We start from the raw sequence: 22,185 nt of genomic DNA, 5'->3' as shown, positions 1-22,185 counted from the left end.
AAATAATGGACTTTCATCCTGTAGATTTTATTAATCTTTACTAATATTAAATCTGAAAGTCTCTCTATCAGGATCTATCTGTCTATCTACCTAACTATCTACCTATTTATATGTCTGTACATCTAAATATCTACCTATCTATCTATCTATCTCTTTATCAGTATATTTACCTATCTATATCTATTCACCAATCTATATCTATCGGTCTATCTACCTGTCTATATATCTACCTACTATCTATCTTTATACCAGTCTCTCTACCTAGCTATATATCTCTATATTAGTCTATCTACCTATCTATCTCTTAACCACTACCTATCTATTTATCTATCAATAAATCTATCGATCTATCTATCTATCTACCTACCTATTCTATCTCTATATTTATCAACCTATATATCTATTTACCTCTTATTTTTATATATATCTATCTCTATATGTTCTTCTATCTATTTATCTTTCTATATACTAACATACATACATGTCTACCTATCTATTCTCTCTCTTTGTATATATATTTCTATTTCTCTATCTCTCTATCTATCTGTATATCTATCAAGAGAAATAATGATATAGAAAGATAGATGTAGGTAGGTAGGTTAACATACAGATAGAGATATAGATAGATAAAAGATAAAACTCAGTAAAAAGTGCATTGTTTACTAAGACAAAAATAAAGAAATTATAAAATATATAATGAAATCTTTACTAATAATAAAGCTGAAAGTCTCTCTGTCTGTCAGGATCTCTGTGACGCGCATAGCGTCTAGACCGTTCGGCCGATTTTCATGAAATTTGGCACAAAGTTTGTATCATGGGGGTGTGCACCTCGAAGCAATTTTTCGAAAATTCGATGTGGTTCTTTTTCTATTCCAATTTTAAGAACAAAATTATCCTAAGACAGAGGAGTAAATTACGAAATTATCATAACGTGGAACCGTAACATGGGTACAAGCCAATTGGCGAGAAAACTCACCATGCATTATTCGTAAATATACAGGCGAACCAAAACACCTTTTTATTTTTCTATTACGTGCAAAACCGTGCGGGTACCACTAGTAACTACATAAATTACTAAATGAAAATAGCAAATAAATGTACAGTAAATTCCTGATTATATATATTCAGATTCTATCACAAATCAAAAAAAGGTATTTTCTCAGCAAGAAACATAAATCAATGACTAGTTCCTTTTTTTAACTAAAAATTCCATTAAAATAGTTTGCTAACCAACTTTAGATGCTCCATTTACGAAATAAATAATCAGCTAAATAACATTAGGGGCTCATTTCAAGTCAAATCGCCTCATGACATGTGCCGTCGTATGTCCGATTTTGTCCATTATTTTTTTACGAATAGATATCTATGAGATGAGAATAGATGTCTATGATATTTTTTTGTAGATTTTTTGAATAAAAATTACATTTTGGACAATTTTTTCAAAAATTCGATTTTTGATCATTTTTTGGAGGAACCGTTTTGGCATAAATTTAGAAAATCTCTCTAATTTCTTTATTTTTCAACCAATTCAGCCGAATTTGGTATCGGTTTCAAGCTAATACTTTTATCTTTCAGTGTAAACGCTAGAAAGTATTCTGTAAATAGTTGGGTGTTGCCGCTCTTTATCTAATATCCGTTTTTATGCTTTTTCAATTGGGAGATAAAATAAGTCATATCTCCGGAGTACCTACTATAATCTGCATCAAATTTTTTTTGTAGCATATTTAAATCATTCTTTTGCCATGTAGAAAAAAGTAAAAGGGTGTCTTTTGTTGTTTTGAAAAAAAAAGTGTGTTTTGCAGAAAATACAAGTTTTATATTGCTTTAAATCTCTTTAAAGCTTAAAAAAGCCCAAAACCTTCTCAGAATAATTAATACTGGACTGTCAAAGGATAAAAACTGATTTGTATCAATAGTTAATAGCTAAGAAGTTGTTTGCTTTGGAAAAGAATTGAGCAAAACCCTTACAAAAGAGAAAAACATTCTTGATTGAAAGTGTACCGATGTGTTTTGATTATTCTGAAAAGTTTTAGGGCTTTTTTAAGCTTAAAAGAGATTTATAGCAATAGAAAACTTGTATTTTCTGCAAAACACACCTTATTTTTTTATTTCAAAACAACAAAAAAACACCCTTCTACATTTTTTCTACATAGCAAGAGAATGATTTAAATATGCTCAAAAAAAAAAAAAAATGATGCAGATCATAGTAGGTACTCTGAATATATGACTTATTTAATCTCCTAAATGAAAGGCATAAAAACTAACTTTAGATAAAAAGTGGCAACGCCCAACTATTCACAGAACTATTCACACTGAAAGAAAAAAGTATTAGCTTGAAATTGATACCAAATTCAGCTTAATTGGTTGAAAAATAAAGAAACTAGAGAGATTTTCTAAAGTCATGCGAAAATGGTGACCTCGAAAAATGATCAAAAACCGAATTTTTGACAAAAATCCCCAAAGCGTTATTCTAATTAAAAAAAAAATCCCAAAACATAATTTGAGCTTATCTCAGAGATATCTATTCGTAAAAAAATAACGGAGAAAATTGGAGACATGACGGCACGGCCGACTATTTTATTTAGGCGATTTAACGCGGAATGACCCATTACTGATTCGATTTGAATTTGTTGTTTCGGTACATTTCGGAGCTAATCTTGATACTACGAGACGTTTTTCAAGAAACAATTCTGATAAAAATTAAGATTATCTATGAAACGCCTTCTTTTCAAACTAAAACATAATTTCGCACAAAATTTCAAGTAAAATTTTTATCCCTTACCTTTATTTTCAAATTTCTTCCTACGGAAGAGTCTACGTATTATCATCTTGATAAATATTCCTGTTCTATGTTCTATAAATTAATTAAAATAAACAAGCTTTGAAACTTGTCATTGATTGGTCGAGGCAATGGTACCTTGTAGCGCCTCTTGCGGTCAGAATGGGCAAATATGAAGTTTTGAAGTTTTAGTGTGGCCATGTTCAAGTCCAGGAATATTTGCACCGGTCAAATTGTCTAGGCCTGGTAAGCATCCTGGTAGCTATCACTTGATCAGATCTCAACGTGTAAACATAGGAAATACAGTCAAACCCCGCTATGATGAATCCGAAATATAACGAACATTTGATATAGGGAGCTTTTTTAACGGTTCTCTCCAAACTCTTAATTTTTCTAAAGCTATTTTATACGCTTATAGCGAAGAAATCGGAGTTCATTTATGATGAACTCAACTTGCATTTCCACAGATGTCTTTTTCAGATATCTAAAATGAAATGCTAGTTCAGAGGACAAAAATGACGAGGCAAAGGTATGTCTCTCCTGGAGAAACATGGTATAAACATTTTTACATAGGACGTTACTAAGCACTTCAAATCTTTCGATGATGAAATGTGCTCTATTGGTGCTTCTACACATGATGACATTCTTTACAAACTGTTGATAAGAAAATAGGCAACCTAATACCCTCTAGTTACAAACTGAACTGCATTCAATAAAAAATCATAATTTTTTCTACAGAATACAGAAAGCAAATCAAAATTTAGTAAATATTTATTTTTCCTTTCAAATATTTAATCGCTTTTTCATTTACTTAGATAATAATGTATCAAAAATGCATTTGCTATCATCATTACTATTTCCTCATGTGGAGAAAGCAAATTTTCAAAGAATTTGAATAAAGTTAACCCAGTGGTTGGAAAAACTACTTTTTTTTTGTGGTGAACTACAACTACTTTATTACAAATAAAGCTAACTACAATTACTTTTTTTTAATGTAGCGGCTACAAACTACTCTTGAAGTGTAGTCGCTACTTCGCTACTTTTTGAAAAGTAAATAAATAAAAAGCATACACATACCATTTGAGGGTTGAGCGAAAAAAATCGAAAAGTTGTTGAGATTAATTAATTAGCTCATTTGAACATAGAATATTACTTAGAATTATCATTTCTTTCTTTCTTTTCTTTTTAAAACCATTTCCACGAAAATTCGCTGCAAGTAAGGATTAAACAGTTGAAAGATTCAACTTTTTACCGCTTTGCTACTTGAAAAATGTAAACAGAAGCGTAAATTGATTTCAATTTTACATTGGCATACATATACATAGCATTGATTAAGCGAGAAAAACCTTTTAAGCAGAGGAGAAAAACTTTAATTCTCTCTATTGGAATTAGTTTTGTAGGAACTTATATTTTGTAGAGCCTAAATAATTAATTTTGAGCTTCATGCTAGGGATCTGGATCTGGAGGACATCATCTCCTTGCTTACGCTACTGATATTTTTTTAAACTTAATTTAAAAGTATTTTTTAGAAATCGCTACAATGAACTATTTTTTTCATCGAACTATTAGCTATTCTATTTTTTTAAACAGTTGTGTGCTACACTACAAACTAATAAAAAATGTAGCTACTAAATGTAACGTCGCTACTTCTAGCGCGCTATTTCCGACCACTGAGCGAATCATCGGTTGTAGTGAAACTATTGCTGAGTCCACTGATAGTTCATTATTGAAGGAAATGATAAACATTACTTCCCTAAGACAAAATATCGCTACGAAAATATGTTAGATCATTAAAAATATATATATTTGTTTTGAAAATAGGGTCAAAGAAGAAGTAGAGCAGTTGTAAAATGCAACATGTGTAAGAGAGGCAAAATTTAATACAATTTAATTTAAAACATACCGACAAGTTACGGATCGTAAAATTTAACTCTTGGAAAGTAACTCAACTGAGTAGCTTAATTTAAATGCATATGAAACACACTTTAGCTAGCTGCTCTTAAATTTAGCTTTCCAGAAATGAGGTAATAAATATTTAAACAGGTAGAAATGATATTCCTTACAATATAAAGCCGAATAGTATGACAATGCATATCTGCATGGGTTAAATCTTTGTTACTTTGTTCCATATTCTTTCCGGAGGGACATTTAAACACATCATTTTAACTGAACGAAGTTCAAGAAATAATGCTTAAGCATAAGCAAAAAAAAAAAAAAAAAAAAACTCGTTTTTTAAGTGTAGAATTAAAAACAAAAACTTTGAATTGGACATTATGTCGTAAAAATTTTCTTCTATTGTACTTTATTAATATTCATTAAAACCTGTGACAAATAATATGCTCACAATCAAGATAAACTATATATATATATATATATATATATATATATATTAGGGTGGCTCGATTTTGACTTTTTTTTTTGAAATCGAAAACGCCTGTGGTGGGAAAAGTTGTGTATTGGCATCAAATGCTCGCACAAAAAATGTTTTGGAAATCAAAATATATTTAGATCCCCCGCCAGCCCCTTAAAGTTTGGCCAAATATGTAAAAACTGACATTTTTTAATTTGTTTTAGAAAAACTCTTATGTATAATATTTTTAATCGCCTGTGGTGGGAAAATTTCTGTATTGACATCTAATGCTCACATAATTTTTTTTTTTTTTTGGTAATCAAAATATATTTAGATCCCTTACCAGTTCCTTGAAATTTCACCAAATATGGAAAAATTGACATGTATTTGTTATTTTTTAAATTTCTCACGTTTGGTTTTTTTAATCAGCCGAAGTGAAAATGATTGCCTAGTAACATTCTTCACTCATAAGTAATAATAATATTCAAACTACGCTCAACAGGTGAAATTTGGAATATTTTCATAATTTTTGAAATTTTGACGATTTAAAGCAAAAACTTTACCAACACTTTTTTTTTAATTTAAGCATTTTTTATACTTTATTTTTCTATAATAACACTATAGAATTCTTTAGGATTAAAACATAGGTATAAAAGATTAAAGTACCAGAAGTCCGTCGTCGCAGTTTTACAGCAGCTCTTCCCTCATTTTCCCGAAGTATTAGGGGGAATTCACCTCGGAGTTTTTTGTAATAAAGAAGTTTTACACTTTATACATTGCTTTGTTCTCAAATTTTGGCATTAATTTTCAGGAAGCCAACGTTGTACGTATAAAGCCATCATGGCGTGTTGCTCCACAAACAGATAAAGATGCTTCTGTCACCAACCTAACTGCTCTTTCTACCGCTTGTGTATGACATGGTAAATTCCATAACTCACTTTCAATAACATCACACGTTTCAGCTATTTTCTCAAGTTCCGCATTGGTATATGTTTGGGGAGTGGAGGTTCTGTAAGGACACAATTTTACCAATTTAACAATTCTGTATAGTCTTTTGCTTGAAAATTTAGAGGTGGAATGACAAAATCACGAACAGTTTCATTAGTAAGAGTTCGGGGCTTCAGGATTGTTCTGTAGCCTAATTTCCTTACTGAGGATCGCGTGCCTTTGATCATGGTTATCAGCAGGTTTTCTGGATGTCTAAAAAAAAAAACATTTCTTTGTATAACATGGTCAGCTACTGATTTCAGATCATCGCTAAGATATCTTGAGTAGTGGATAACTTCCCAAAGATGCTGTGCACCGGAAGTGCATGAAGGCTCAGTTTTAATCAAATAGCAAACTTTTTCATGCACTTTTATAATGTATTCTACAATAGTCCCTATTTCCAGCGATGACTCTTTTGTACCAACATACAAACGAAGTATTCTGTTTGCTGTTGTAAATCACCTAGGATGACATAGCTTTCCTGGTGATTTGGTGGACAGTGATGTTGAGCAATTTCCTGAACATATTGCTTGACATATTTAATACAAGTATTTTTGGTCAGTGCCAAGTTCGTCTGTATCAACTGTTGACAAATCAAAAGCGATTTTTTTAAAGTTGACAATTGGTAGCTGCTTACATGTGCCAAGAAGGTTCCCTATACGACCATTGTATGTAAAAGGACATGTAATGCTTCCAATCAAGATGCCGTAACAGATAGCGTAAAGGTAGCTCATTGGCGTGCAATTGACATATGAGCCACTGCAACAGCCTCTTTAAATGCAGCTCAAACAGTCTTATTACACTACCTTTCACACCAGTATTGACTGCTGTTCCATCTGATCCTACAGCAATTAAATCCACAGTAGATACTTGGGTTGTTTTTAAATAGTCTTATATGCTTGATAACACTTCTATTGATGTACTAATTCTTCTGCTCTGAGTTTTTCGTTACCATTTCTATTTGGTTCATATATTCTTGGCTAAGTGCCAAGAACAGGCCGATTTGTCAGACTGGGGGTGGGTGATTTAAATAGTTTCATTATATCACAGAGAAGAAGAAAAATAAACATTCGGAGGAATCACACCATCTGTCTCTTTGACAGTTAAAACTAAGCAGAAGGAGCAAAGAAAAAAAGGCAAAACACGAAATTTCGGATTCCCAGCAGGGGTGGTATGTGTAATATGAAATGAAAATTATTTTGTTCACAAGCAAAGGGTCTTGCTATTTACACCACAGGTGATTTAAAAAAAAATACATAAGAAATGAAAAAAAGTTTTAAAAAAAGTCAATTTTTACATATTTAGCGAAACTTTAGGGACCTGGCAGAAGGTATAAATATATTTTAATCACCAAAAAATTTTTTTTAATGAACACTAGATGTCAATACACAACTTATCCCACCACAGGCAAATAAAAATATTATACATAACATTTTTTTTTAATTAAAAAATGTCAATTTTTACATATTTGGCCTAACTTTAAGGGACTGGCGGGGGGTCTAAATATATTTTGATTTCCAAAAAAAAATTTTATGTGAGCATTTGATGCCAATACACAACTTTTCCCACCACAGGCGTTTTCGATTTCAAAAAAAAAAGTCAAAATCGACCCACCCTAATATATATATATATATATATATATATATATATATATATATATATATATATATATATATATATATATATATATATATATATATATATATATATCGCCGCCCGTCGCCTCAGAGCAACAGTAGGATATCTTATTGTTATTTCTAGGATTAGATGCCTTACTGTTGCTCTGAGGTGACAATATATATATGATCTTAATCTGGAATAAAGACCAGGATAGCTTTAGTTTCTTTAAAAAATGTCGAAATGTCTTTAAAATGTGGGACTTCCCTGTAAAAATAAATATCGTTTAATCTGTAACTGTGCGACTAAAAGATTTAACATTCCTTTTGACAAATGCATGGGAAGTAGTTAAAATTGGATATTGATCAATAAAGTTTTAAACAAGCCTTAGTTTTTTAATCACGCTGATAGCGATTTTTAATGCATAATCAGAAAATAGTACTGCTGTGGGAAGGTAAAGCGTAGTATCTGCAGAAATGAATTTTTGAGATGTTTGAAGAAATAAATTTTGAATTTTATACAAACAGTTTGAAAATGTTGCAATTTGACGTGTTTTTTTTTTTTAGGTGCTTTATTTTTAGCGGAAACCAAACAAGCAGCTTTTACATTAAAGCGAAAGTACAAGAGTTGACAAAAATTGTAAAAAGATGAAACATTTGCAGATACTGCACTTTACCATCCCACGACAGAATGATACCATATAAAGTTCGAAAAAAATAGTTTTTTAAAAAGAAAGACAAAACAAACTGGTTTATTCAATGAAGAAAACTGATAGAAATTGTTTTTGCAAAATCATATCAGATATCGTTAGTAATGAAAACTTTTTATTTATTTCTCCTATTCACTAGTCAACACCAAAAATTCATCCGACTCAAAAATAGCTATTTCCGAAATATTTTTCTTCGCTGAACACGAAAATCATCATAAAAAGGTGAGATTAACTCTAGTTTTCACGATACAGGGCCAATTAGTATAGTGAGTTCTCACTAATGCTCTTTTTCCTTTCAGATCGAAACACCCCCTATGGGACTGACTCTCCTCTAAACTTTGACCCTAGGTTGGGATGGAAAATCTCACAACATGAAAAGCGAAATTGACTACATTTAATTTTAATTCTGGGAATAGAAATGTCCAAAATTAGCCCAAACTTGGAGTTCTAGGTAGATCCACCCATTTCTGCTTCCACTCATGCTCATTCGGCTGGGAATAATGAAGCACTTCGTGAAAGCTATGAACAAAGACAATTTTCCAATACCTTAGAGGGTAATTTCCAAGATATATTGAAGCTAAGGTTAAGGAGAGAATTTTTAACGGTCCTTCAAATTATTATGAAAATCAGTGTTTTTGAAAAAAAATGAGATAAGAAAAAAACATCCAAGAAGCCTTTTTAAAGTAGGGTTTCCCAACCTGTGGGTCGAAACCCCCAAGGGGGTCTCGAAGCATTTCTTAGGGGTCGCGACATTATCCCTACATCAAAAATTTTTCATTGCATAGTTGAAAAATTAAAATACATAGGGGAAAAATAGCATCATTTTATAGTAGCATCAATACTTGAGAGAAATGGCGAATCCAGTAGAGACTATGAAGCTACAGCAACCCCTCTTCTCCTCATGCCAGAGTACCTGATCTCAGAACATCCTCTAAGATTACCTTAAGCTTTGGTTTAGGGACTTCAATCTCGACAAATTTCCGCGAAAGAGTCACGAATTCACTCCCTCTGACATTATCCAAAATCAACTAAAATTTCGTTTTTGGAATATCAATACGGATAATTTCTGTGAGAGATTTTCTAAACCCCAACCCTTATTCTGAAAGGAGACCTGCAGTTGCGTTTCTAACACTTAATTTTGGAAATATTCCGGGGAAGAGCCCCAAACCCCTTCCCATCTTTGAACTTCATCAACATTTTCATTTTGAAAAATAAGAGAGCATCTCCGATCCATCTCCCCCTCCTACATCGTTAAAAAGCGTCAAAAACTTAATTTTTAGGACTTCAAGACAGTTCAAAGGCAAGTCTCTGAGTTTGAACCGTTCATTAAAGTCCTTGAACCTCTTCTCCAACGAACATCACCAGAGATCGTGTAAACTGCAATTTTAGAATTACAATTTCGGGAGAAGACTATCGCGAATGTTACACTTTCGACTGCAGATTCATATTGTTAATTCTCTTTCTCCGTTTATAACGCAATTGTTGTAATTTGATTGCTCATATGCTAGTAATGACACCTCCTCCTCCTTCCTCTCCCAGCCCACCCCGCTCTCCAAATATAAATCAGGACTCTTTCTCTCTATCTTCTTATACATGTGTTTGTGCGTTTGAAAAAAAATTGAGGATCTTTCAAACGCCCCCCTCGGAGTTTTTTGACTTCGCGACGGGCTTGTTAAAAAAATGCCTTCATTCACTTCATTGAAAGTTGGAAAAAAAAAAAAAACGAATCCTGCATTCGCCACTGCTAGGACACAATTATTTTGAAAAAGTCTTGATAATGTTTAAAATACATTTCGGCAATCTTTTTTTTTTTCAATTTTTATTTCTGCACTTATATTCTGCACATTGTAGAAATACATCAATATAGTATATGGGGGACACTTAGGGGGTCGCGGGTTTTTTAGTTGGTGAAAAGGGGGTCACGACGTGAAAAAGGTTAGGAACCACTGCTTTATGGGTATATTACAAGTATTTCTAAGCAGCAGAGAAGACAAGAACTAAAAACAGTTGGTCAAACAATCCAAGCGGTAGTTCTGTGACCATGATGAATGATGCGTCTCTGAAACTCGATTTTGTTCACTTCTTCTAAGATATTTTGTTCAAAAACAAAAACTATGAGCAGTTAGCACGAGGAAAGGGTTCACCAAGATATCTTTACAATGGAACGTAGATATCAGGGTCGTTGGGTTGAGTTAGTGCTCACCAAATGCTGATGAGCTATTACAAGATATAGTCTTTCTTTGAAGAACAAAAGGCAATTGAAAATAAAACTTTTATAGCAATAAGCCAAAAGCAACCACTGCTTTCCAAAAAATAAGCATTTTTTAATAAAACAGGACCTATTTAATAGCATTTATTTCACAGGATTTTTTCTTCCTTTTTATCATTACCTTTATATCAATGTGTGGTTTCTGTGCATCTTTCTCCTGTGGGCTTTTATGTATCTTGAAAACAGGAGTTAATTAAAAATATCCACTCCCATATTCGTTTTTCTCGACCCAAAATTAGTAGGAATTTACTGTTTAAAATAAGGATGCAGACAAAAAGTTATTTTTTGTTGACTAGTGTTATCGATCAAAAGAAATTGCTAAGTGTTTCCAATATGTGATTTTAATTCTATGAAAATGAAATGCACTGTTATTAAATAGTCAAGCTTACACTGTGAAAAAATTCAATTCAAAATACAGTGAAGCCTCGAATTCACGTCCCCCGAATCTACGTTTTTCCCGCATTGTATGTTTCTTTCATCAAGCCCCAGCTTTTCTATATACTAGTAATGCTACTTTAACCCGGATAGAAAGTTTGTGGTTTATGAAATTTCCATATTTTGCTTTTACCCTGGGAAGGAAATTTTTTTTCTAAAATAAGCAATATGTTTGTTTTTGTGCTTTTAAAAAGCTTGGCCACGCTGTTTAAAGTTTATGAAAACAGAAATGCTAGTGCTCCATCCAGTTATATTACGGAATCTTTTCACCCTAAATGTCCGAATTCGCAACTAAATGTGGTACCTTTTAAAAGAGTCATATTCGCTACTTTTACACAGGCCTCACGAAGTTAAGGTACAAGATGTTTTCCGAAGCTCACCATGAAAAAAATGGCAGTAACAATAAAATGCTTAGTTTGCATGAATAATAATTACGAACTTAAAAACCATTTATGAAAAAACGATAGCTGCACTTTATTTAAAAGAAAAGAATGTATCTTTATGCATGGGAAAAAAATATGCAAATATCAAGCTTTCGTACTTTTGTGTGTAAGTTGTGTTGATTTTCAACTTTTGTTGGCAGTTTCGGAGACAATAGTCAATACAGTTTAGAAAATGTCTCAGAGACGTCGTCTGCCCGATTCGTTTAGATGGCGGTCAGTAGGATATATAGAATTGTCTCAGGCTGATGCTGCTAGACGTCTCAATGTGTCTCGTAGTGTGTTCAGCGACTTTGGGATCAATACCAATAAGAAGATTCTGCGTCCGGAAAACCTGTTCCATGCCGACCACGAGCTAGAACTCCTGTAGAAGACCGTTTTCTAGTTCTTTCGGTCCGAAGGAGAAGAACCACTACTGTGCCTCAGCTCGTTGTAGACCACTTTGTAGCATCAGGAAGAAGAATCTCTGCTACTACGGTGCGAAATCGTCTCCACAATGCATGTCTCTATGAAAGACGATCGGTTGTGTGTGTTCTGCTCAACGGACCACAGCGAAGGTAATGCTATGTAAGAGAACATGTTTATTGGACCCAGCAGCAATGGGCTTCTGTGATGTTCACAGACGAGTCCAGATTTACGTTGGAGAGTGATACAAATAGTCTACTGATCTGGAGGGAACAGTTCACTAGATACCATCAATCCAACACTATTGAAAGGCACAGTTATAGAGATGGTGGAATCGTGGTTTGGGCAGGGATCTCGCTCGGTGGTTAACTGACATGCATTTGTTCCATGGAGGAACTCTGACTGATTTGAGATATCGGGAAGAGATCCTAGATCCATATGTCCGCCCATATGCTGATGCTATTGGTAGCGACTTCATTCTGATGGATGGTAATGCACGACCTCACCGAGCACGGATTGCGGAGGAGTATCTTGAGGACCACGGTTTGGAACGAATGGAATGGCCAGCTTGATCTCCTGACTTGAATCCGATAGAACATCTTTGGGACTATCTTGGCATACAGGTTGCTGTTTTAAATCCGCGTCCAAGGTCCTTACATGAGCTGGAACAAGGCTTACTCTGTGTCTGGTCTTCGCTTCCTATTCCGGTGTCCGACAACTTAATAAACGGCATGGAAAATCGATGCCGCCAATGCATTCAAGATAGGGGGGGGGGGCACATTCCTTATTATAATCCATTTTTTGTACTGTTTCTACGACTTTTTACTACATAACACAGTGATGTTCTGTTTCCTTTAAGAATAGACTTTTCCGCAAAGATTGCTTTTTTTGTTATAAATCGTTTTTACAATACGCTTATACAAATTTCTATGACGCATTCTCTAAAAAAAATTTTTAATGCACATATACTCCAAATTTTTTGTTTCTACATTCATTCATTTGCAAGATATAAGCAAAAAACCGGTTGTACCTTAACTTTTTGAGGCCAGTGTATTTTTTTCTAGTTGATTTGTGCTTTCTGTACTTATTTCGCGTATTTTTACCGATTCCTGTACTTTTTTTTGACCCAGTGCTTTGAGAAACGTAAAATCGGAGTTTCACTGTATATATATTTTCAATTAATCTCGTAGGTAATGCGGATTGCCTTTGAGAGAACTCTCCAAAACTATTCTTGAATGCACTGCACATAACATGATACTAAACCAATCGAAATATAACCGTGAAAACAAGTTAACTCTCACATAAAATTATTGACATCTATTAAATAAAATAAAGCGACCGAAAATCTTACATTAGAATTCTTGCATACAATATTAAATACGAATATTGAAGTAATTATTTAACTGTAAAAATAATGGCTTTTTCACAAGAACAACATTCTTAACACACAGTAACGTTTTCTCCCAAAGAACTTTAAACATGTTAACTGCGGATAGATTATTTTTCTTCCCCGAATATACATGCAATAAAAAGGAAATAGAAGAAAATTTGAAATCTTAGTCATTTTTACGCATTTATACAAAAAACTTCCCAGTTCATTATCACACCGGTTTCCTTCATTTTCCAACGTTGCTTGGTTAAACTTAGCTTCTGTAGCAAGTCAGAAATAAATAGACTAAACGAACATTTTTCAATTATAAGTTCATCCTTGCAACTTGACAACGGAAATAAAGAGCCGTTGCTTACTTACTTATTTACAGTGCCTGATTACTGAACAAGCAAACTAGGCCATGGCATTGGCCTCCGATATTTAGGGCCCCCCAAAGGGCTGAAATTACGTTATTCTATCGCTAAAATTGTTTCAGCCAGCGGCTAAACGAGTAAAAATTGAATACAAGGGGCCCCAAAAAAGTATTTGGCCTAGGGCCTCTCGATATCTTAAATTGGCCTGCTTATTTATTTATTTATTTTTTGCAATCGAAAATGCTTTAGCACTTTAGATTTTAATGTTAGAGGTATTCTTGCAAAAATGGTTCATCTCGTGTTCAAACCTTTGGATTTTGGGAAGAAAAAAAACAAAATAAACAAGCAAAAAAACTAGGTTTCACGTTCTTTAGAATTCAATTCAATCAGCTTTGAGTTTTATGCACTCACAGTATCAGGTTCATAGTAATAAAAATGCTTTAATAATGTGAAGTTAGACATTTTCTAAATAGTAGAAGTTGACCAATGACATTATGCACACACTTTCTAATAATTTTAATTAATTAAAGAAATCTGAGCAAAATATTCTTACCTTTAGGTGTAGCGTCTTTCATCGTACATGTCATTGATAATGATATCATTTTGATGTATCCATTTATGAGTGCACAATGTATAAATCATTCATTAAGATTTTTGAAGGAAATTTCATCAAACGCATTTCACTAATGTATATTCATCACATGTCGATGTTCTTGCGCATGCATTTTTTGAAAATTCACTTTTGTTTGTTGACAAATGTTTCTTGAATTCTTTATACACCATACTTATATAATATCTTCATGTTTTAACAGTAAACACGCACGATTCAACAAAAAAGTTTCTTAGCACAAAGATAAAACAAAGTTTGGCTTGAAGGCAGTATGTATCCATATATTTTCATTCATTTCTGAAAAAAAAATGAAAAAAATATTAGCTTGACTACAAGATTCGATATAATTATGAATTAAAATAAGAAAGTGCTCAGAGTATCAGTCTACAATATATTTAAATAATATTTGAGTTACCTCACCTGTTCTGTATCTAAGTTAATTGGATAATCGTGAAAATGGGAACTAAAGATTACTATTGATCACATTTAGAAGTCGTTTATTAAAACTTTAAGTTCTTTATAAGGTCATTTCAAGTTGAAGTGACTTTGATTCAGTATAGGGTCGTCTACAAAGGATGTCACGCTCGGGAGAAGGGGAAGGAGACTTCCTAAAAATGGGGTACTTTATAATAGTGAAAAAGAGGTTAGCAAGAAGTACGATATCGCTCATTTTTTAAAGCACTATGCTTATGAAAAACAACGTGCATGAGACAACGGGGGGGGGGAGTCAGATGATGTGTGACACTTTGAGGCAAACAGGTGTGACAAATTTGTTGAGAAAACGAGTGACATCTTTTATGGACAGCCCCTACGCAGTTTTGTCACAAGTGTAACTGTTAGTGTTTGATCCATCATAGATACACACTGGATATTAGTTGAGGATAGAGATCATGATTTGAGGTCACCACTAGAAACATAATGACTAAGTTCAAAAAGTGGCTACTAAAAATTGGTATAATTCGTCACCCGTTCGTCACTCTTCCGCAGCACCACTTGTGTTTTCATTAGTCCCTTCTTTACAGAAGTTCAGTTTCAGAAGTTTCAGTCAGATGAAGTGTAACACTTTGAGGCAAAGAGGAAGTGTGTCAAATTTGTTGAGAAAATTTGTGACATCTTTTATGGACAGCCCCTACGCAGTTTTGTCGCAAGTGTAAATGTTAGTGTTTGATCCATCACAGATACACACTGGATATTAGTTGAGGATAGAGATCATGATTTGAGGTCACCACTAGAAACATAATGACTAAGTTCAAAAAGTGGCTACTAAAAATTGGTATAATTTCGCCACCCGTTCGTCACTCTTCCGCAGCACCACTTGTGTTTTCATTAGTCCCCTCTCTACAGAAGTTTCAACCCAACATAATGTTTTAGTTTAAAACATGTCCGATCTTTTTTTCGTTTTAGGAATTTAATTATTTTTCGTTCTTACTTCAGCTCTGGATGAATAAAATTCTGAATGAATGTGTAAATAAGATCTTTAAGTATTGAGAAACATTCCACTTAAAAATGAATTAGTTGCCTTTTCGCAATTTATTACATGATACAATTAATGCCGTTGATGCCATTAATTAGTTATATTATATATAACCTTTAGTTCACTTATAAATTATATTAAAATTATAATTTTTGTTTTAGTTGCAATTAAAATGCTAATTCGCTGTTTATTTTTTTCGCAATTGTCAAAAAAAATGAGATGAGATGGGGGGAGGGGGCGTCATTTTTCACACCTACCATAACTGGAGAGATACATATTGATAATTTAGTAAAATACATTGAGATGCATTTCCTAAAGTTATACAATTCTTCGCATGGGTAATGATTACGAAATTTAGCAGTTAATGTTTAAAATGTTATGAACACACTTATTGAGCATTATATCAGTTCCTTTCACACCCAACCATTTATTCAATACTTCTATCATGCTCAGCTGAGTGTAATACAGTCGAATCCCGTTTTAACGAAGTTGAATGGACTAGAGAGATCATTTCGCTGAGAGAAATTTCATTAGATCGAAATTACTATAGCCCAATGTTAATTTAAGTTGAGGATCTTAGAAGTCTTCGGGTTTTCTCTACAATGAAATTTGGTTGTAGTATTAGAAGTGCAGATTTGGCTCTAAAAAATTTCTTCTTCTCTCCATCTTCTTATATAGATATAGGATTACTTCTCCAATTTTCTCATTTGGGTGTCAAAATACTGTAGGTTCACTGTATAATAAACAAGTGTATATAATGTTTTTAAATGAAGATCTTTTCTAATAATAAAACTGAAAGTCTCTCTGTCCGGATCTCTCTCTTTCTGTCAGGATATGTCTGTCCGGACCTCTATCTATCTGCCAGGATCTCTGTGACGCGCATAGCGCCTAGATCGTTCGACCGATTTTTATGAAATTTGACACAAAGTTAGTTCGTAGCATGGGGGTGTGCACCTTGAAGCGATTTTTCAAAAAATCGATGTGATACTTTTTCTATTCCAATTTTAAGAACAAAAGTACCATAAGATGGACGAGTAATTTACGAAATTATCATAACGTGGAACCGTAACATGGAAACAAGCCAATTGAGAGATGCGAAATTATCATAAAGTGGAACCGAAAAATGGGTACAAGCCAATTGGCGAGAAAATTCACCATACATTATTTTTAAGTATACAGGCGATCCAAAAGACCTTTAAATTTTTCTATTACGGGCAAAGCCGTGCGGGTACCACTAGTATTGTATAAACAGTAAACTCCTGATTATCCGCGGGAGGTTTATACCGGATGCTGATTATCCGTGGCCCTTTAGACTTTCCAAAAAAAATTTTTAAAAAATTCGTAAACGTTCGAAACCTATGAAATCTCGAAACATTGCTCGGAAATAATCTGAGATACTTCGGAATTTTTTTCACGGAATACCCTAAGTAGAGGAAAAAAAAAATCCCATATTTGTTGTAAAATACCTCCTAGATCACTGAGGCTTATCCGTCAAAAAATAAATAAATAAATAAATAAAAAAGTAAGGTTCAATATTTAAACTACCATGAGGCTAATGAATACATATTATTAAATAAACATTCAAATACTGTCGAAAAATGCAAAGCCAGAAAATTACATTTCGTTCAAGTCAAGGTTTTCTTTTTTATTTATTAAACAACAAACTACTCGAGGTGCCACGCGGGACCCTTCTAGTGTTGATGTTGATTTCATGTTTTATGATAAATTAAAAACATGTGTAAATAATTAAATTAAAAGCTATAAATAGTTAGTTGAAATATGTGCTGTATTTTCGTGTTAATTTTTGCTTTATTTACGTAAGTTTTTCAATTTAATCATATTGTATCAAAAAGCCTAATTGATCTTTTTTATTTAATTTAATCCTGTGTAAAAAGTATTTAAAGTAAATACTTTCCCGTCAATTATTTGTCCTGGATTCAATATGATTTTGATGCGTCGGGCTACACAGTTCACGCAAAATTTCAAGACAGAATTACCGTGGCAGTCCTATAGTACAAATCTGGAATATATTTTACTTAATTAGCTACTATTTTTAGACGACACAAAATTAATTAAGCGGAGGAGAAAATAACTTGTACTTGTTGAAAAGAACAAGAGAAAACTAAGTTTCCGGATATATGTGTTTCGCCAAAACAAAGCGATACTTAGTGAAGTATGGGAAACCCAGCTTCAGTCAGCGCTCTGAGTCGTCGATATTTCTCCGCTCTGTCAGCGGACGGAGACAAAGGTAGATCCAAAGGAAAACGGGAGGGTAGGGAAAAAAGCAGGGATCTCCGGCGCCTGTCTTCTCTTCCCCCTCCTTTTCCTCATATCCCGGAACTTCCCTTTTCATCCCAGTCTTTCACCCTTTTTTCTCCCAGTTTTCATAATTTGGCCTTCAAATCAAGCGTTGATGAGTTCGAAAATTCATTGGCATGCAGGCGTTGTATGTTTGTTCGTTTCGACTTTAATTTTCTTTTCAATGCCGGATGTAGGGAAACTCACTTGTATGCTAAAGTCAACGATTAGAAATGGAAGAGACCCTCTTTTGTAGAGAGGGCCTTTACCGAAAGTGATTAGTTTTTGACGAAGCGGTATATCAAAGAGATGAGAAGGCTGCTTATTATCTGCCGTTTAGAAGCAGAAGAAGAAATAAATGATGATTACTTCTTTTTCTCCAATACATCTGACGATTCGATTCTTCTTTACGCTCCAACAACTTTCTGTAAATGTAATTAATGTCGGCATTGAAGTTGTCTTTACGCTATCGTTTCAAAAGTTAAAGATTCCTGAATAGCGATATTATCTCTAGAAGTTAATGTCTGTAGTGAGGATGAAAGTTAATTATTTACATTCAAATTCTGTTTTGAGAGAGAAAATTAAACGCAAATATCACTTTCATTACGTGTTATTCACGTGAGCCCTGCACAGCATGTATCAACTTATAAAGTTAGTGGCAATTTAGCGTTTTTTGAAAAATCAAAAGTGTATTTGAGTTTGTTATGTTTGTAGACGGTTTAACAATGTTTTGAGGCTTCACCATTCTACTAGTTTGTCATTTTCGCAATGCAGCAATTAAGAAGTAGCGAACGTGCTTTTCGCACAATTTCTTGTTAATCTTCTTGAAAGTTTCCCAACTTTCTGTTGTTTCTGTCTGTCTACCGATCAGTTTTTGCGGATTTTCAATAAACTATCAATTGTTAAATCTCGAACTGTATATTTAATAATCTGTGTCAAAACCTTTTTTCTTATTCTTTTCTACATTTCGCTTTTCAGTTTTTAGTTTTTAAAGTGTATTTGAGTTTGGTGGTGATGTTTGTAGACAACTTAACGATGATTTGATACTTCATCATTCCTCGTCATTCTGGTATTGCAACTGTTAAGAAGTAGACAAATAGCTTAGCGTATAATTTTCTGTTAGTTTTACAACTTTCTGTTGTTCCTGTCCAACTACCGATTACTTTTTGCGTATTTTTTAATGAATTATCAATAGTTTCTCATCAAACTATATATTTAGGAATCTATTTCTCTTCCATTTCTCTCAGCCTTTTTTTAAAAATTTTTCTCTTTAGTTTTCCACCATTGTTTTATTGTTGCTATTTTTAAGCAATTTTATCACACTTGGCAACAACAAATTCAAATCTTGTTGCCTTACAACAGCAATATTAATAGTAACCATAGTAAAACTTTTTAATCAAGGCTTCTCTGGGGCAAGTATAAAATTTATACACTATTAAGACACATATTAGGATCTGTATCACAAGTAACTTGTATGTTGTGGAATATGAATTAGTTTCGCATACCTTTAATATTTAAATGTTTCTAATTGAATTAGCAAATAAATCCTAGAGGAGAACAAGGATTAATTTTTAGTGCCAAATGCTTAAAGTTTTAGACATGTATAGTTTTTTTTTCCTTTAGTATGAAAATTTTACATGAAAAAACAGGGAAAATTTCATGATGGTAGCATTATTATATTTTTTTAATGCATTTATACTAAAAATAATAAAATAACAGAATTTTGAAAAAAAAAAAAAAAAAACTAATCACTTTTTACTACTAAGCACTCAAAAACACTAAGTAAATACTAAGCACTAAAAAAAGGAGATAATAACTTTTCTGAGTAACTCTTCTGGATCGAGGAAAAGTGCGGTTTTAGTCATTTCAAACCAAACTTTCCCAATAAGAAAAATATGCATGTTTCAACGCTCAAATTTTTGACGGAAAGTTAGATAAGGAAAAGAAATTCTCTACCTGATTTGAGCCGCACTTTTCCTTGTTCGAGGAGTCAATTTTCTGGAATAATTGAAAACTACAGGAATACTTAAATATTGTCCTTTCTGACCCAGAAAAGAATTTTTTCTAATTTTGAGTGCATAATGAAAAGTGCTTAGTGTTTTTTTTAATTGTTATTTTTACTTCTTACAACCAATCTATTTTGTTATTAATACACTTAGTTCAATACTTTAGTTAAGTACATGATTAAGTAAGTTTGAAAAGTCTCCAAAAATGTTTTTTTATTTTTTTGCAGCTAAAATGTATCAGAAAAGAGAACTGTGGTGTTTGATGGCAATTTTAGATTCGGCAATGATTGGCAAAGTGTAAAAAAAATATGAAATGTGTTGGCCACATCTGTAACATAACCAAGTTATACCTTTCGTTTAAAAATTTCTTTTGATTGATGAAAAACCTAAATTACTTTTTTAAAAGGCTTACATTTAAATTGTTAAAACCAGAAACGTAATTTAGAATTAAAAGCTACCCACAAACGACACAATACTTACACATAATACTAATAAACAAATTACAATACTTCACACAAGTGTCACAACTTTAAACTAATGCATTTAACGACAAAATGCAAAAAAAAAAAAATGAAAGCAAACATTTAGTTCTGAAAATAGAGATTATGGCTTGCTTTGCCTTCATCAGATTTTTCGAAAAACAGTTCTTTCTCTCATTAAGATGTTTAACAAGCTGTTCGTTGACGCTGTTCAATAAATAAATAAAATCAGAATGTATTTATTTTGTATGCGGTTCTTATCGATTATTTGACCCTTTTAACATCAAGTGGTTTTTTCAATAAACACATTTTCTCAATTGAAGCAGATTAATGTTAAAGGATAGTTTTCGAATTAATAAATAGCCTTGGGAAATACAAAAAAAAAAAAAAAAAAGCTGAAACATAATTTTAGGCGTTATATCATAATGAACAGATAAAAAAAAAATATATACGGGGCTTCATTCATAGGTCCCTATAACGCTACAGTTGCAGTAACGGGAAGTCGCTCTAAAGAGCGAAGGTTTTATAATAAAGCACATTTGATGCTGGTTTAGGAGAAAGGCACATGTTGTTCTGGTCGGAACCCTTATTTCTAGAGGAACTGTCGATGTTCCCCTACTTCGTTTGCTATTCCCTAGACCGATCTAAGTAATAACAAACGGGATTCATCCATCGGTCTTTATAACGAGAGAGTGCAGTAACGGGAAGTCGCTCTAAAAAGCGTTGGATATATAATAAAGTACGATCGATGCTGATTTAGGAGAAAGCAGGCTCATGTTGTTCCAGTTGGCATAAATATTTCTAGGGGAAGTTCGATGTTCCCCTATTTCGTTTGCTATTTCCTAGACCTATCTAATAAATAGCTAACGGATGCTTCATCCATCGCTCTTTATAACGGGAGCAGCAGTAACGAGAAGCCGCTCTAAAAAGCGTCGAATATATAATAAAGTACGATCGATTCTAATTTAGGAGAAAGTAGGCTCATGTTCCAGTTGGCATAAGTATTTCTAGGGGAACTGTCGTTGTTCCCCTATTTCGTTTGCTATTTCCTAGACCGATCTAATAAATAGCAAAAGGGGCTTTATCCATCGGTCTTTATAACGGGAGCTGCAATAACGGGAAGCCGCTCTAAAGAGCGTCGGATATATAATAAAGTACGATCGATGCTAATTTAGGAGAAAGTAGGCTAAAATTGTTCTGGTTGAAATACGTATTTCTAGGGGAACTGTCGTTGTTCCCCTATTTCGTTTGCTATTTCCTAGACCGATCTAAGAAATAGCAAAGGGGCTTCATCCATTGGTCCTTATAACAGGAGGGTTGCAGTAATGGGAAGTCGCTCTAAAGAGCGTAGGTTATATGGATGCTTCAGTTGCCTAATCGATTAACTTTTTTAAAAAATCATAATTTCTGCTTTAATAGTGCTTAATCAATGCTTAGCATGTGAATTTGGATTAAAGTTCTGGTCCAGGACATTTCCTACCATGTTATGGGAGAAAATGTAACACGGAGTCCTATTAACTCCTATGGATAACACAATCTTTTTCATCACTTTTTTTTATGGAGTTAATTGATTTAGCAAATAAG

General features: G+C 33.2%; 1 long non-coding RNA gene across 2 annotated transcripts in view; it reads right to left on the bottom strand.

Annotated features, from left to right (window-relative positions):
* LOC129225128 (uncharacterized) overlaps positions 1-22,185 on the bottom strand; it is a 701,259-nt gene that overhangs the window by 343,051 nt on the left and 336,023 nt on the right. For both annotated transcript variants that reach the window (XR_008580719.1, XR_008580718.1), the window contains exon 2: positions 14,288-14,641. This is a non-coding gene — a long non-coding RNA (uncharacterized LOC129225128). The remainder of the gene's footprint in view (positions 1-14,287; positions 14,642-22,185) is intronic.

Source organism: Uloborus diversus, chromosome 6 (genome assembly GCF_026930045.1).
Source record: "Uloborus diversus isolate 005 chromosome 6, Udiv.v.3.1, whole genome shotgun sequence".
NCBI lineage: Eukaryota > Metazoa > Arthropoda > Arachnida > Araneae > Uloboridae > Uloborus > Uloborus diversus.
The sequence above is the reverse complement of the archived record's forward strand: the minus strand, read 5'-3'. Positions and strand labels throughout refer to the sequence as shown.